At 39.5% G+C, this 16,499-nt stretch overlaps 1 long non-coding RNA gene across 1 annotated transcript; it reads left to right on the forward strand.

Moving 5' to 3' along the window:
- The first annotated feature begins 2,802 nt into the window (after window positions 1-2,802).
- Window positions 2,803-3,847, forward strand: LOC116192618. The gene is made up of 3 exons (XR_004154113.1): window positions 2,803-3,075; window positions 3,390-3,486; window positions 3,602-3,847. It is a non-coding gene; the product is annotated as an uncharacterized LOC116192618 (long non-coding RNA).
- The last annotated feature ends 12,652 nt before the right edge of the window (window positions 3,848-16,499 follow it).

Consider the following 16,499-nt stretch of genomic DNA (forward strand, 5'->3'; position numbering starts at 1 on the left):
TTAGGTGGTGAGCTCGAGTGGCGTGAATGTGTGTACTCCCAAATTTAGAAGAAGATTACACACCGACTAGGCCTGGCTGATCCCGCGAGAAAGTCATGCATCTGAAGTCAAATGAGGCGTGTGCAACTCCCATGAGATAGTGTAGTTGAATAAATGAGTAGAGATAGGCTAAAACTCAGTCGGGGTGAATAAAATCGTAAAAAACCGTCAAAAGAAGCACATAGAGTAAAATTGCATGAATAAATAATACGCTAGGTTAGAAGTAGTATAGCCATGACAGGGAAAAATTGAAAAGATGAATATAACTTAAATCATTCTGCCTAAAAAAAGGTTAGATTAAGGAAAAGGGGAAAATACAAAATCACTTAAGCTAGGTCCATTAGTAGGCCCACCAGCATCTCTAGGCCCAGCTCATTTAGCATAGGCCCAATAGTGCCCCACTTTCACTGGCCCACCTAAGGCCTATCCATCTAGGCCTTATAGGAGGCCACTTGCATCGTCGGCTCATCTCTTGCATATCGTTGCACGCACAATCCTAGTTTTCGGAACTGTGCCAATTGTGAGACCCGAATGCATCAGTGGCGCAAGGACGGTGGAGTAGCAATAATCAAACTCGACAGTTTATTTAAAATCGGCAAACCCTTGTACAAGCTGAGCACCATTTTTGTGCAAACTAGAGAGCCTTAGTCGTGAGAAAATCCCTGAACTCAAGCTCTATTCGAAGATCGATCAAGGGGGACAGAAATCTCGCTCCCTAGTAATCAGGAGACTAAATAGCCTTAGCTTTCCGGACCAAGAATAGGTAGTGGCAACTACTTTCTCTCAGCTGAGTCCTAGGCATGCTTGATCATCGAGAAATGCGAATATGATGTACTCACAGTATTCACCTACGCAAAATTGTTTTTTTTTTTTTAAATATCTCTTAACTCCTTATGATAAATGAAGAAAAAAAAATCTTACTCTAGAAACCCAAATCCCTTATGTTTAATGTTCCATTACTAAGGATGCTAGAAAAAAAATACAGAATCGAATCTTCATACTCAAACGAAATTATTTTCATGAGGAAACAAAACGAGATCACCTAAATTTGATTAATAAAAAGCCCCCAACGAGATCTCAAACAGAATTTGGGACAAAGTGCGAGAATAAGAAAAATTGATAATGTCGGCCATATTGTATAAAATTGATGATCCTTACTATGCATATTGATTCAAATCAAAATACCTACGATTTATTCTGACATGCGTTTAAATTAAAAGTTCGTAATCCAGACTTGGAATCCCAATCTTTTTTTTTTTCCATTTTGGGGAGTTGTAAAAAAAACATATTTTAGAATATGAAAATCAGAAAACAAATTCCTATTGGTCAAGTGATACATAAGACTACTGGTCACATATGAGAAAATTTTCAGTTCATTATATTACCTATTATCCAATGACTTTAACTTGTTTCTTTCATATATGTATATATATATATATATATATATGTATGAATTTTCAATTAACTTTAGAAATGGATTCGTATTTTGATAACAAAATAGGTAGCTACAGTTTTCTTACTTACCATAGAGACTGTATCCTCATATTGCCAAGAAGGATTTTTGTAATCATATAATTAGTATAGCATCTAACATAATTTGGTATAGCATTTAGTATGATGACGTATATGGATACCAAGCGGGTGAAAAAAGATACCAAATTTGACCGGTCTCGTCATTTTAATGTTAGGTTATCAATGCAAGTCATTAATCACCTCCTTGGTGAAATTTAATTAGATTTGCCATTCAATTCAATACCAAAATATCTGAAGGCGTTTCACAATGAACCCCAACTTTTCCTTAAATTGCATATTTTGAACCACATTTTACACAAAATCAAACTCGAGCCTCCAATAAATATTTCTTGTTACCACTCCCTTATACCTTTCTTTTAAATGCTTATGTGCATGAAAAGATGTCGCACTTTAGTACTTCTTACTTGAGAAGATTGTTTCTTTAACTTTGATAAACAACTGAATATACGTAAATAGTTATAATATCTAATCCAAATTTGTTATGAAAAAAAAAAGTTCCGAGACGCCGCGTCTATATTTTTTTGTAGGAAAGTGGTGGCTACCAAATTCGCTCGTATTCCTTATGCATATACCAATTGAGCTAACTATAATCAATGCACAGATTGTTCAATATTGATTGCTCTAATAGCTCGTGCTGCATATTGTTCAAGTAGATCAACAGTTAAACTAATTGTAAACCATTGTAACTATATTGGGGATTAATGAATAGTGGACCGTTATTGTATCTGCTTTGTTGGTTGCGCTAGGTGATAATTCAACAGAATAAACCCCATATTCACAGCTTATTGAAACAAAAAGACTACATTACAATCAATAAAATATGTAACTACTCGAACATCGAGCACCTTCTATTGTAAGTCATTTTTCTTAATAATGTTGCACCATGATCATTCATCAAGTATAAAATGAGAGATGATAAGGATCAACAAGTGTGTTTATATAGTTGGAAGTTATGAAAGCAGTATTCTGCAACTACATAGATATTGTATACTATTTAGATTCTTATACAAAATTTACCGCAAAATAAAATGATTCAAAGCAAAACCCACAATCCCTTTAAACTACGAGAAGGCAAAAACATTTTACTTTTTAGGGCAGAATGAAAATCTCTATAGTTTTGGGTAAAAATATAATAAAACAATGAGAGTTGGCCTTACGCGTAAATCTAATACTTTGTGGCAATTATAAATATAGAACCAGCGTAGAAAAGCCCCTCTCTTCACTCTTATTTGAAAAGCCGCAATTGGTCACATAGGAGCCATGGAGCAAGGTGGTTCTAGCAGTAGTGCCACTAACAAAGGCAATGATAGGGATAAGCATGAAATCGATATTGACATCTCACCTCTTAGCATGGAGACGCTATTAAAGATAAGGAAAAATAGATCACGTAAAAGATCCAGCCCATCGAGGTCGTTCTTTGACAATACTTCACCTGACTATGGGTGGTTATTGCCTGGGTGGCTGGTAGAGGTGCGCCGTGTGCAATCTGGTCGATTCTACAAGGTGCGTAATCGATTTTTACAATTTTATGAGTATAGTTTTAGTTACGTTTATATATGAATAGATCTTGAATTTTGAGGCATGAGATCTACATGCATGGCGATTTTCTCGGGTAATCGCCATAATCGCCATGAGGAACTCATTCCTTAGTGGCTTTCCCTTTCTTTTATGAAGTGAAAGTAAGAGCTATATATGTAGTATACTAATCAAGATTAGTTGTGCAATTTCGTCCCCCCAATGTAGTTGTGCTGATGAATATGATCTACCAATTGGTTAAATCTCACGAGTTAGATTTCTTGGCATATATATTATCATAGTACTACTATGATCCATCGGGACGGCCATACAGGACCCGTCAGGAAGTCCTTGCTGTATGGAAGCAGTTCGGGCTCATAGTTATAGATGATTGATCAAGTAAGTAGTTTGATTGCTTCTTCTTTTTTATCCCCCATTATATATATATATATATATATTTTTTATTTATTTATGTATGCCTATCACTTTCATTGATAACCTCCATTATTAACAGGTTCTCAATGAAACTACATGGACAAACGTGGTGCTTAATGAGGAAGAGATATTTGGATTTCGACTGTGTAGAACCAAGTGACTGTTTGTTGCCGCTCTAGTATGTCCTCTAGTTTGGATTGTTCATGTTTTGTCAACTTGTCAGGATGTTCATCAAACACTTTTGTGGTTGTGGTTGCTATAATCCACTCCAATCGACTTTATAAGTAGTAAATGTTATCTAATGGGCATATCAATTTGTTATGAATCTATAATTTTCATGATTATAGTCATAAATATAATCATATGTCATAAATATAATGAAGATGATCTCTTGTTTTGTCATTAAAAAAAAGAAGAAATTATTTGAAAAAGAAAAGGAAATGGCATACTTAATAAGGTAAACAAAAGGAATAAGTTCAACTTTTGCCCTCAACCTTTTTTTTAATTCAATTCGTCTTCCACCTCTCAAGAAAGGGAATGATACGATCCTTCTGTTCAATTTCACTTGACACTGTCTACATATATATTCATTCTATATATATATATTAAGAATAGGGATTTAATTTAAAATCACACGGAAATAAATAAATAGATTTACAATGAAATCTTGGGTTCAAATATAAGCTTGACTTAGTTTATATTTACCTATTGTTGAGTCCTTTCAATTAGATTATATCACGCTAAAAGTACAACGTAACATTTTACAACAATTTGACCGCACCACATGAATCATGATGCATTTGTAGCGTATAAAAATAGTTAGTTCAACTTTTTATGACGAGGAGCCATTCCATGTGCATTATAATCATTAATTTAGAAAATAACATTGCGACTATCATGTTAGATAATCTCACGACAAAATAAATGGTCTAAATTAGCCGCTGCTATATCATTGAGATTTCACATTTAATTTATCTTGTCTTGACATGAAATAGTAATTAGTCAGTTGCAACAGAAAACCCCTCCATAGTTGACATGTGGAGTATATTTATTGCTTGAAATTTTGAAATGGTCACAATGCTAGATATTGGTCAATTGTTCATCTGCTTCAATCAATTTTACTTCCCGAAATGGGAAGTACTTTTATTGGGAAAATTGCACAAAAAAGCCATAATTTCACGTTTGTGTCAGATGAATTTAGGCTTGTTGCCTAAAAGTGTCAGTTTTTATTTTTGTATCAAATATGACCTACCGTCTAACTTCAATAACGTTTTCCATTTATTTACTGACATTAACTTGACAATGTCAACGTGGCCCCGTAGCTGCACAAATGGCACTACTCATCACATGCCATATTGTAAAAATTCAGAAAAATTAATGGAAAATTAAAGAAAAGTAAAAAAGTTCAAGGAAAAATTACAAAAAAATTCAAAATATGATTTTAAAATTAGAAAATTCATAAAATTTTCAGAAAATTTGTGGAAACTAGAAAAATAACAAACTAATGAAATTTTTGAAAAATAAAACAAAATAAATTCAAAAAAAGAAATTAAAAAAACTCATAAATTCAGGAAATTCACAAAAATAGAAAAATTTAAAAATTACAAAAATTTAGAAATATCTAAAAACCAAAGAAAATTAAAAATATTTATAAAAATGATTGAAAATCCAAAATAGTTGAAAAATTAACGAAAATTAATAAAAATTGAAAATTCGAAAACAAATAGAATAACTAAATAATTTATGAAAATTAAGAAAATTAAAAATAAAGGTTAGTATAAAAAATACAAAAATTAAATTTGAAAGAAAATAAAAAAAATTAAATAGAAAATTAAACCAATTCTAGGCCTCGCCACTATAGTATTGGAGGAGAAATCTCGCCCACGGTTGCCCTCACTAAAGTCATCAACCTCAAGCTACTCGATAATAATGTCACTGATAAAACTAACCTGGAATCAGAAACTTAATTAACCTATGGCAACTTGAACTCTATAACAATAGTTTTAATAGGAAGCTTCAAATCGAGTTGTGGAATGATGCCATAAACTTGAAATTCTTCAATGCTTCAATATATTACGTGACTTGTTTGATCGAGGCATTTAACTTTGTTTTAAAATTTTTTCTGAATTTTATTTTTTAAAATTTGTACAAATATTATGTAATTTTATAAATTTTCTTTGATTTTTAAACTTGTTCAGAATTTTCAGAATTTTTAAAATTTTTCTATATGTTTATGAATTTACCGTGTTTTTTTATGACTTTTCTTTAATTTTAAATTTTCTAAATTTTCCTGTTCTTAATTTTTTTAATTTATATAAATTTGTTTCTTTTTCTATTTGTCCAAAATTTGTGAAAATTTTTAAGAGTTTTCTCTAATTTTTAAAAATTTTAAAAATTTTATTTTTCTTCAATTTTCTTTGACTTTCTCTTAAGTTTCACTCAAATGTTGTGATGTAGCATGTATTGAGTGGTGCCATGTCCTGCTTGTATTTTATGAGACGACTTAAATTTGATAAAATCTGAGACAAACGTGAAACTTTGACTTTTTTTGTGTAATTTTCTTCCTTTTATCTTATTTAATTGACTCCTCAGTTAATAGAACTTGCTCGCAAATAGAAAAAAAAAAATAGTGTAAGTTCCGAAGTGGGTTACAATACCTAGCGTAATCTCAAAGCTCAACTTCATTTATCTTTGTATATGATTATTAAACTGTGATGATATCAAAATCCAATTTGACCGCATGAAACCGAATAGCAACCCATCAAACAAAATTTAAAACTTCTTCGCTAAGAACCTAAAAGATAAAGACAAAGCTTACAATCATGGTTTTCAGAATCGTAATTCGAATCGTAAAATCGTACGATTCTACGATTCAAGGAGGGACATGCGATTCCGAGTCAGGGGGTTGAATCGGAAAATATATAATCGCATGTGAATCGGGAGTTGAATCGTGGAATCGGGCCGATTCTGCAATTCCGGATTCAGTCCAGATTCGGACGAAGTCCAAGCTTGAGCCCAACAGCCTTTTTTTTTTTCCCCTTCCCCTTCCTTTTCCCTTTCTTCTCTAGCACTCCCTTTCTCCCCTCTGTTATGTGCCCTAGCCTCCCCGTCTCCGATATTTCTGCAGCAATTAAGAAATTTGAAGCTTGAAGCTCCGTGGGTCTGACGAGCTTGAAGTTGGATTTTAAGCTTTCAACGAACTTGAAGCTCCGTGACTGTGGGTCCGTGGTTCCGCGCTGCTGCTCTGCTCTGCCCTGCGCCTCTGCTCTGCCTAGTGACCGACTCTGCGTCGACGAGCTTCAACGGTTTGACCGTTGTCACCGACTCACCGCCCAGCGACATCACCTTTCTCGACGGCTCGACCCCCCGATAGTCTACTACGGCCTTCTCACACGGTGTGAGTCACAGCAATGAGATTCTCCACGGTGTGTGAATTTCTTACTTCTGATTGATTTATGAATTTCTTGCTTCTAATCTCCAAAAAACAACTTTCTTGAACTTGTATCAAATTGATTTCTGATTGATACTATCAATTGATAACAGGTGATTTTTGTTTATGGGTAATCTTGAATCTTGATAGTTCCAGACTTCCAATGGCCAATACTGAAATTGTTTTTCTCTTGGAAATTGGAATTGCGCTATAATTGTGCTGATGAAATTACCCTGTATGTAATAATGCTGATGGAATTGCTGATGTAATTGTACTGAAATTATGCTAATTTTTTTTCCCGCATTGTGCTATAATTTTCTATTGAGTTAGATTTGTTAAGTGAGTGATTATTGAGTTTGGATTGAACAAAGATGGCTTCTGCAAGTGGATCTAGGAGTGTATCGGCTAGTAATACCGGAGCATGGCACGGTTGATGACTTAGAACTTGCTGAAAAAGATGAGTTTGATATTTTATATGATGATGATGTTGGTGATGATGAAGATTTGGATGAGATTTGATCTGTTTGTTCATTTTATGTTATGAGTTATGACTTATGTTGTTAACCTTTTTATTTCGGGAGTTTGAGTTATGATTTGGAATTTTGGACCTTGAATTTCGATAATTTGTAATGATATTTTGTGTTTTTATCATCTTATGACTTATTGTTGATTTGTTGGTTGGTGGTTTTTATTTGAATGAACAAGAATTGATTTTTTTTGCTAAGGAAAGTATGCTACATATATATATATATATATATATGCTATTCTTGTAATTACAAGTAGAATCTTACGATTCACGATTCTACGACCCTCGACCGATTCTAGGTAAAATCACGATTCTGAAAACCTTGCTTACAATATATATTTACTAATTCCTTCCCCACACCCCCCCTCCCAAAAAAAAAAGAGGAAACAAAGGCTTTCAGTATTCCCAAATGGACATGATGTAGCGTATTAGGGATATGTGGACACTGTCGCAAATGTCGATTCGAATTGTGATTCACGATTCTACGACCCTCGACCGATTCTAGGTAGAATCACGATTCTGAAAACCTTGCTTACAATATATATTTACTAATTCCTCCCCCCCTCGAAAAAAAAAGGAAAAAAAAGGCTTTCAGTATTCCCAAATGGACATGATGTAGCGTATTAGGGATATGTGGACACTGTCATAAATGTTAGTGTAATAATTTTAGTCTGTTCCATGGCAAGTAAATCTTATGAAACAAATTGCATATTTTTGGCATGTAATGCCTTTTAAAGAAAGAAAAATCTTTTCTCATATAAAACATATTTATTTTTCAAAATCTAGGTATATGTTATGTTTTTCTGGGTGGTTCCACTTTCCAAAAGCATCAAAATGGGCTATAATTGATATAATAAAGCTTAGGGCTATTTCCACCTCTTTCTGGATAATTGACCATGTTTGTTCTTGTTAGGATCACGAAAATTGAGTCCAAATCACAAGTTATTCTCGTACATTTCGTCGATGAAGAGACTTGATCAACAACCCACGTTTAGCCTCGAACACCTGCACAAAGGGGAGATCATGGGTGGTGTCCGATTTCCCTCTCCAACGCTCAAGTCAGTGTAAGCCAATATGGGAAAAAATAATGAATTATTGATCAACCCTAAAAACTGTAAATTGCATTTATTTATTAAGGGTTTAAAGATATATTACGTTACTACCATGACGAGATATTCAGTATATTTCCGTATCTCATACCTTGATATACTAAGAAGTGTATCTTGTCGTTATAAAAAATTCCTTATTATAACTCTTGTTGACAGGCCTTCGCTCATGGGCCTCACTCGTGCGATGAATAGACTTGCCTCATGAATAACAGGATTGGGCCTCGTTGGGCCTCGCTCGGGTCGTTGGACCTTATGGGCTGCCATCAGGTCGGAGCCTGAAATCTTATCCCCACCCTTGCCTCCTACTTGAGCTCGCACGACGCGTGTGGTCGAGGAAGTTATTGATACCTTCGACCCAATGGTTCGCGGAACATACCCCACTAGAAGCACACTACAAGCGTCCGCGCACTGTTAGATTGGTGTTGATCCAATAGTAGATAGGGGTTAATCCAAGTCAGTTCCTCTCGTGCCACCTAGTCGTCAGATTGTTTTAACCCTACTAACCCTCAACCTTCAAATTAGGCATCATTTCGCCTTTGCGGCCGTGTCAGATCAAATAATGGCGGGAACACTCCCAAGGTCGCGACTTTTGGCTTTCGTGTGTGATTATGACGTCTATAAAAGAAGTCATTTTGAGAAAATTTTCCCATTTCGACTTGTGCTGAAACTCTGCTCGTTCTCTCTCCCTCTCTCTCCTCTTAAGCATTTCTGATCTTCTTCTCCTATTACTCTGATCTCCAAGCAATGGCTTCTAAGAGGAACTAGAAGGCAACATCAAGTAGTAAGGATGAACCCTCTACGCATAGGTTGCGTGAAGATCACAAGGTCTTTGCCTGAAACCATATCACTTTCGATGCGTGTAAAGATGCGGTAATGCTATGTTGCATCTCTAACTCAGAGAATCCATATTTCCCCCACTCCAATCGCCGGCTAGACTATCCGAGGGACGTTGGGCGAATTCCCATGTGGCTAGCGCTAATTGAGGCAGGGCTTTACTGGCCTTTCCACAATGACGTCGTGGAGCTATGTAGGCGACTCACCATTGCCCCTTCACAAATACCTCTAAATTCATGGAGGTTGTGGTTCACGTTTCACATGCGCTGCAGACTCCATGGAATAGTATACTTTCTCGATGCTTTCCTCCACTTCTTCCGTCTTTAGGAGAACCCTTGCGAACTGGCCTATGAGTACTTTTTCATGCCTCGCTACGGGAGGATGAGGATAGGCTCGGTGTCACTTAGCCCCTACTCACACTGGAGCTTCTGCGAGGGCCAACGCTTCGATACCATCCAATGCACCCGCTGCTACTGCCTCAACTGCCCTTAGTGCCCCTGTTATGAGGTCCTCGAGCCAAAGTGAGGAGTGTGAATCCTTTGTCGCGAGGCAGAAGAAAAAGAAGGCGAGGACAGAGGATGTCCCATGTCTAAGTCGATGGCTCGGAAGATTCAGATACTCTGTCACGGGGCCACAGGACGGTTTGACTTTGCGGGGCAAGATGGTCATTGCCTCAAAAAGGCCACGCGAGGAGGCTCCCTGCCCTCGCAGCCTGTACATGCCCCTGTTGAACTAGACGGTGATGGAGGACTCCTAAATCGAGGAGTTCAAAGTTCCCTCGCAGCTGCTGGAGTTCATTATTCTTCCAAATGATAAACAGGAAAAGGGGGACTTCGTTAGGATGCCTTGCATGGAGGCAGTTGATACTCTCCTAAGGGAGGAGATGCGTGTAAGTTCTTCGCTTTACACTTTAATTGGTTGCTCGTATTTCCCTTAGCTAATTTCCTATGTTCATTGCATGCAAGTCCTCCACGGTCGCTATGAAGTCATGAATGGCGTCCTACGCGATGTGGCCAAGTTCAAGAAGACCAATGGTAACAAGGACCACCTGGTGAAGGAGGATGAAACTTCACGCCAGGCTACTAAGGAAGAGTTTAGCCAGCTGAAGGAACACATCACTGAGCTGGAGGGCGAGCTAAATGAGCTCAAAAGAGAGTCCGAGAAGTCCCAACAGAAAATTGAACAGAGGAGTCACGATCATGCGAAGGTAATCAAGCCTGCTGTGAATGAGAAGAAAGTTGCTCTCACTGAGGCGAAGAGAGAGAAAAAGGAGGCAGTGGCGGAGGCTGGTGCTCAGGCCGTCGTTAAGTACAAGGCTGGGCTCGAGTATACTGTAGATTTGGGCTAGGCCTTGTTCAAGCTGGCTCGTGACATCAGGGAAGAACTCAAGAAAAAGGATCCTCAAGTGGATATGCGAAGGTATGATACCTTCTCGCACTACTATAGCAGTCGGGCTGCCCTAGGGGAGCCCGAATCCCCAATCGAGGACACCCTAGCCCATACTTCACCTCCCTACACTCAAGAAGTGGAAGTAGAGATAGCATATGTAGCTCCTACGAGTAAAGCAGTGGAGGTTCCTTGCTACGGGACAGTGGAGGCTTCCGTTGAAGTCAAGGCTGCCCAGGAAGCCCCTCAGCCTGAAGCTGAATTACCCTAGAATAGGCCTTCCGTCGTTGTATTCAGGGCTTCATGCCCTTGTCAAACGCTTTTTTATTAATGAAGATACTCTTTTCCTTATATTTGCATATGCTTGCTTTTTTCTTAATTATCATGATGCATGTTAAGATCCTGATAAATGGGACGCTGCAAAGGACCTAAAAATTTATGGAATGTTAATCATCCTTCGTTGAATTAACAAACAACATCTCGTAGATCAGAAAATAAATCACTCCCCGCTTTAAGATAGCTTACGTGGTGACTGATACAACTAAGGTTCTTCAACGAGCAATACATCCATCGAGTTAGTAGAAGCGAGGGTGTGTGATCATTGATATCACTCTCGAGTGATAACTGATATTGCTTGAGCACCCAATTGAGCGAAGCGCGCAAGGGTGTGCGGTTACTGATACCATTCTCGAGTGATTACTGACATTACTCAAGCACCCCATTAAGCAAAGCGAGCGAGGGTGTGTGGTCACTAATACCACTATTGAGTGATAATTGACGTCACTCGAGCACCCTATTGACCAAAGCGAGTGGGGGTGTGTGATCACTGATACCACTCTCGAGTGATAACTGACATCACTCGAGCAACTTGTTGAGCGAAGCGAGTGAGGGTGTGTGGTCACTAATACTACTTTTGAGCGATAACTGACATCACTCGAGCACCCTATTGAGCGAAGTGACTATTCCCTTACATGTCAGCAAAAGGACTTATCAATTGCCTCGCCATAAGGTATCCTAACACAAGCTCAAAGTACAGGAGTGACATCATTTAGGAAAAATTCGTCAGACATTTTGATAGTGATAAAATCCTTCTCATAACAAGCATAATTCACAAAAATTTACTTCTATATAGCGAACAATCAAATGTAAGAAAGAAATACTTGCGGAGATGAACTTCGTTGAACGTGTGAAGAAGTTTCTTTCCCTCTAAATCCTGCAAGATGTAGGCATTTGGCTATGGAACCTTATCATATGGTACGGAGCTTCTCACTTCGAAGTGAGCTTGTTATGTCGCGGCAGCCCCTTCAATTCACTCTTCCTTAAGACATAGTCTCCAATCGTGAACTACCTGACCTTACCTTCCTATTGAAGTACTTCGAGGCTGAGTCTCTTGCACGGGCCATAGAGTCCGCTGCCTCGAGTCGCAAGTCCTCCAAATTATCCAACTCCTCAGCTCGCATCTTGTCGTTCAAATCTTCATTGTAGACTTCCACCCCGTAAGTGTGCAGTACAATTTTCGCTGGTAGAACTACCTCAAACCCTGAAAGGGGTTTTGTTGGTTGCCTCCCTAGGCATGATATGATAGGACCAAAGCACATTATACAACTAGTCCACCTAACTTCCTCCTAGCTTAGCGAACCCGGTGCGTATCCAATGGAAAACTATCTGATTAGTCCTGTCCACCAAACCATTGATCTCGGGATGTCCTAGAGATGCAAATCTTTGCTCGATCTGCAGCTAACTACAAAACTTCTCGAACTCCTTCCCAGCGAACTACATCCCATGTTGGACGATAGGGCATGTGGGACTCCAAAGCGACTGATCAAGTTAGTGAAAAACTTGATAATCGCCTTCTTAGAAATAGAGGTCACTATTTTTGCTTCGACCCATTTGGAGGAGTATTTCACATCCACAATGAGAAATTTTCACCCATCAGAAGCTAGCGGGAACGGTCCACAATGTCAATGCCCCAAGTTTAGAATGATCATGTAGCTGGGATTGGTGTAAGCTCCGTTGGAGGTCCTCTGGCACTCTTCGCATAATGCTGGCAACTCTGGCACTTTCGAACTAGCTCCTGAGCATCAACCCTCATGGTATGCCGGTAGTATTCTTCCCTGAGCGCTTTATGGGCAATGGTTTTGCTCTCTCGTGGGCTCTAACAATTCTTTCATGGAGTTTGTGAATGATGTAATTCACATCCGTAGGTGACTGGTAGCACAACATGGGCTTTGAATATCCGAGCTTATAGAGTACCCCATTTAGCAGAGTATAGTGAATTGCCTTTTTCTTTAGGCACTTAGCTTCTTGGGGGTTGCTTGGGAGAACATCCTTGTCAAGGTACTCCCTGATGGGAGTCATCCAACACTTTTCTTCTTCCACATTCATCACAATCTCCTTAGAATGACTTTCATCCTTCTTAAGTAACTCCACGAAATGGACCCCCTTCGCTTCTACGACCCCCAACGCTTTTAAGCCTTCCATGGCCACTTTGTTAAGAGAATCCGCTATTAAGTTTTCTTCGCGCGACACCTGCTCCACGACCACATTAGGGAATCTAGAGAGGAGAGCCTTTGCTTTATCCGTGTACCTACCCATCATGTCTTCTTTGGCTTCGCACTAACATAGGACTTGTTGTACCACGAGCTAAAAGTCATATTTGACGTGGAGGTTCATAATTCCGACCCCCTTTGCAATTAAGAGTCCTGTGATTAGAGTTTCATATTCTGCCTCATTATTAGTAACTGGAAAGGTAAGCACTGAAGCATACTTCAAGAGTTCCCCTTCTGGGGGAATGAGGACACATCTAGCGCCTGAAGCCTTTATTGTGGAGGACTTATCCATCATGAGAATCCGAGGTTTGTCCTCAGCGCATGCGAGGCCATCCTCTATCTCCAACTTCGTGGATCCTATCGTCTCACTGATGAAATCTGCTAAAGCTTAGGCCTTGATTGTTGTTCTTGGGGCAGAGTCTAGGTCGAATTGCCCAAGCTCGACTGCCCACTTGATTATTCGCCCAAAAGGGTCAGGACATTTAAAGACCTGTTTCAGTGGTTGATCAATCCTGACGATTATAGTGTGTACTATGATGTATGGCCTGAGTTTCCTGGAGGCCACTATTAAAGAGAAACCCCACTTCTCAATGGCGGAGTAATTCTTCTCTGGGAGTAGAATGACCTTTCTCATGTAATAGACCGGCTGCTGCAGTATACCTTCTTCGCAAGCCAAGACTGAGCTCACTGCCGTCTTGGAGACCCCCAGGTAAATGTGTAAAGCCTCTCCTAAGTGAGGCTTAACTAGTGCAAGTAGCGAATGGAAGTGCTCTTTGATGGCCTGAAAAGTTGTTTCGCAATCGTTTGTCCATTCAAAATTCATTGCCCCCTTCAAGGCCATGAAGAATACATAGCACTTGTCTCTAGATTGGGCCAGAAAGTGACTAAGTGTTGCGAACCACCCAGTTAGTCGCTGAACATCATGGGGGGATTTCGGTGAGTGTCGAGGATAGCTTGGACTTCCTTCGGATTGGCCTCAATGCTTCACTGCATGATCATAAACCCCAAAAAATTCCTAGATTGGACCCCAAAGGCACACTTTTCAGGGTTTAGCTTCATTTGGTACTTTCGAAGCGTCGTGAACGTTTTTTTTAGGTCTGCACGGTGTTGAACGACAAGGGGGATTTGACAATCATCTCGTCCACATAGGCTTCAACATTCTTGCCTAGCTATTTCGCGAACATTCTATTGACCGGTCTCTGATAGGTTGCCCCAGCATTCTACAGTCCGAAGGGCATTACCTTATATAGTAGACCCCGTTGTGGGTGTAGAACGTCGTGTGCTCTGCATCTAGAAGGTGCATCATGATCTGATTGTACCAGACTAAGCATCCATGAATGTTAACAGCTTATCGCCCATAGTGGAGTCCACTAGTTGGTCAATGCGTGGTAGTGGGTAAGCGCCTTTTGGGCAGCTTGTTCAAATCGATGTAGTCCAAGCACATCCTCCATTTGCCGTTATTCTTCTTGACGAGCACGGTATTCGCGACCAAGGTCTGGAATCTGACTTCGTGAATAAACCCTGCGTTCTCGAGCTTCTCGACCTCCGCCTTCACTGCTTTGAGACTTCCCCCACGAAGGGTCTGATTTTTTGCACCATGGGCCTTACTCCCTCCTTGATGCCTAAGCGATGGTTTATGATGCTTGAGTCTATTCATTGCATATCCGAGGCTTGCCAGGCGAAGCAGTCTAGGTTAGAGGATAAAAAGTCTAGCAACGACTCTTGAACGTGTAGAGCCAACCTAGTTCCCACTTTCAACTTTTTTCCATCAGGGCCTATTTCAACTTCTTCAAGTTCCTTCACCGGGACAGGCCTAAAGGTGCCATCGCGTGGATCTAATTCGACTGTCATTATTTGCTTCACTTGCTTCCTTTTCAGCGATGCTATGTAGCAGCTTCGCACTGTAGGGATGATCTCTCCTACTCCGTTGCTGGTGGGGAAATTCAACTTTAAGTAGAAAGTAGAGGCCGTGATCCGGATGGCATTGAGCGTTGATCTGTCTATAATGGCATTGTATCCTAAAAGGAGGTCCACCACTAAGAAGTTTACTATCCTGTTGACCCTATGGGGTTCGTTACCAAACACTATAGGCAGGCTGATAGAACCCAATGGCTTTGCCATGTTTCCAGTGAAGTTAACCAAGGGAGTATTGACTTGCCTGAGGCATTCCTTCGCTAGCCCCATTTAATTAAACGCATCCAGAAAGAGTATGTTTGCAGAGCTCCCTATGTCCACTAGGATTCGCTTCACAATATAAGCCCCAACCTGGGTTGATATCACGAGCGCGTCATCATGGGGGTAGAGTACATGCTCTGAGTCCTTCTCAGATAAGCTAAGGATGGGATCCTCAGGTCCTTTGTCCTTGACTCGTTTTCATGTTGAGGACGCGTGACGCAGCGTACAATGCGAGTAACCATCACAGACCCATTGATTCGCGCACGAATACCGGAATTACGACCTTTTATATCTGTTGATTCTATGAATACCAGGAAATAGGCATCAAACTCGAATCGATCCGAGATTAGACAAAGCACGAAAGCTCTGAATTTTATTGATAATCCAAAAGACGACTCCTTCAGCCCTAGGGCATACATAAAACATAAATAGGGTTTAAGAAAACCTAAATTGCATAAAAAGAACTAAACTTTCCTAAAATTGCAAAAACACTCTAATTAACATTAATTGCTTGTTTAAGGCCATAAATGATGGAATTTGCCTTAAATATTGAAAAATCACGGCAAAGCGGTGAGTTTTGCTCCGGAGGCCATTTCCTTCAAAATAGGGTCATCAGAACCTAATTTTCTCCAGGTACCGACTTGCCAGGTCTTCTGCCGCATCATTTTCCCCTGGATGGAGAGAATTCGCCCTCGAATCGTCATCGTCCGAGCTATCACCTGTGTAAGGAATCAGGTGCTTAATATTAAACACATCGGTAGTACGAATGTGGTTGGGAAGTTTAAGCCGATAGGCGTTCGAATTGATCTTCTCAATGACCTCCATAAGACCAATCTTTCTAACAGCAAGCTTGTGGTAGTCACCAGCAGAAAATCGATCCTTCGTAAGGACAGTCCAAACAAAATCGCAAACTTCAAATTCCACGTGCCTTCTCCTTCGGTTAGCAACAGTCTTGTATTTCATGGCAG

This window comes from Punica granatum, chromosome 1, assembly GCF_007655135.1.
Source record: "Punica granatum isolate Tunisia-2019 chromosome 1, ASM765513v2, whole genome shotgun sequence".
Taxonomy (NCBI): domain Eukaryota; kingdom Viridiplantae; phylum Streptophyta; class Magnoliopsida; order Myrtales; family Lythraceae; genus Punica; species Punica granatum.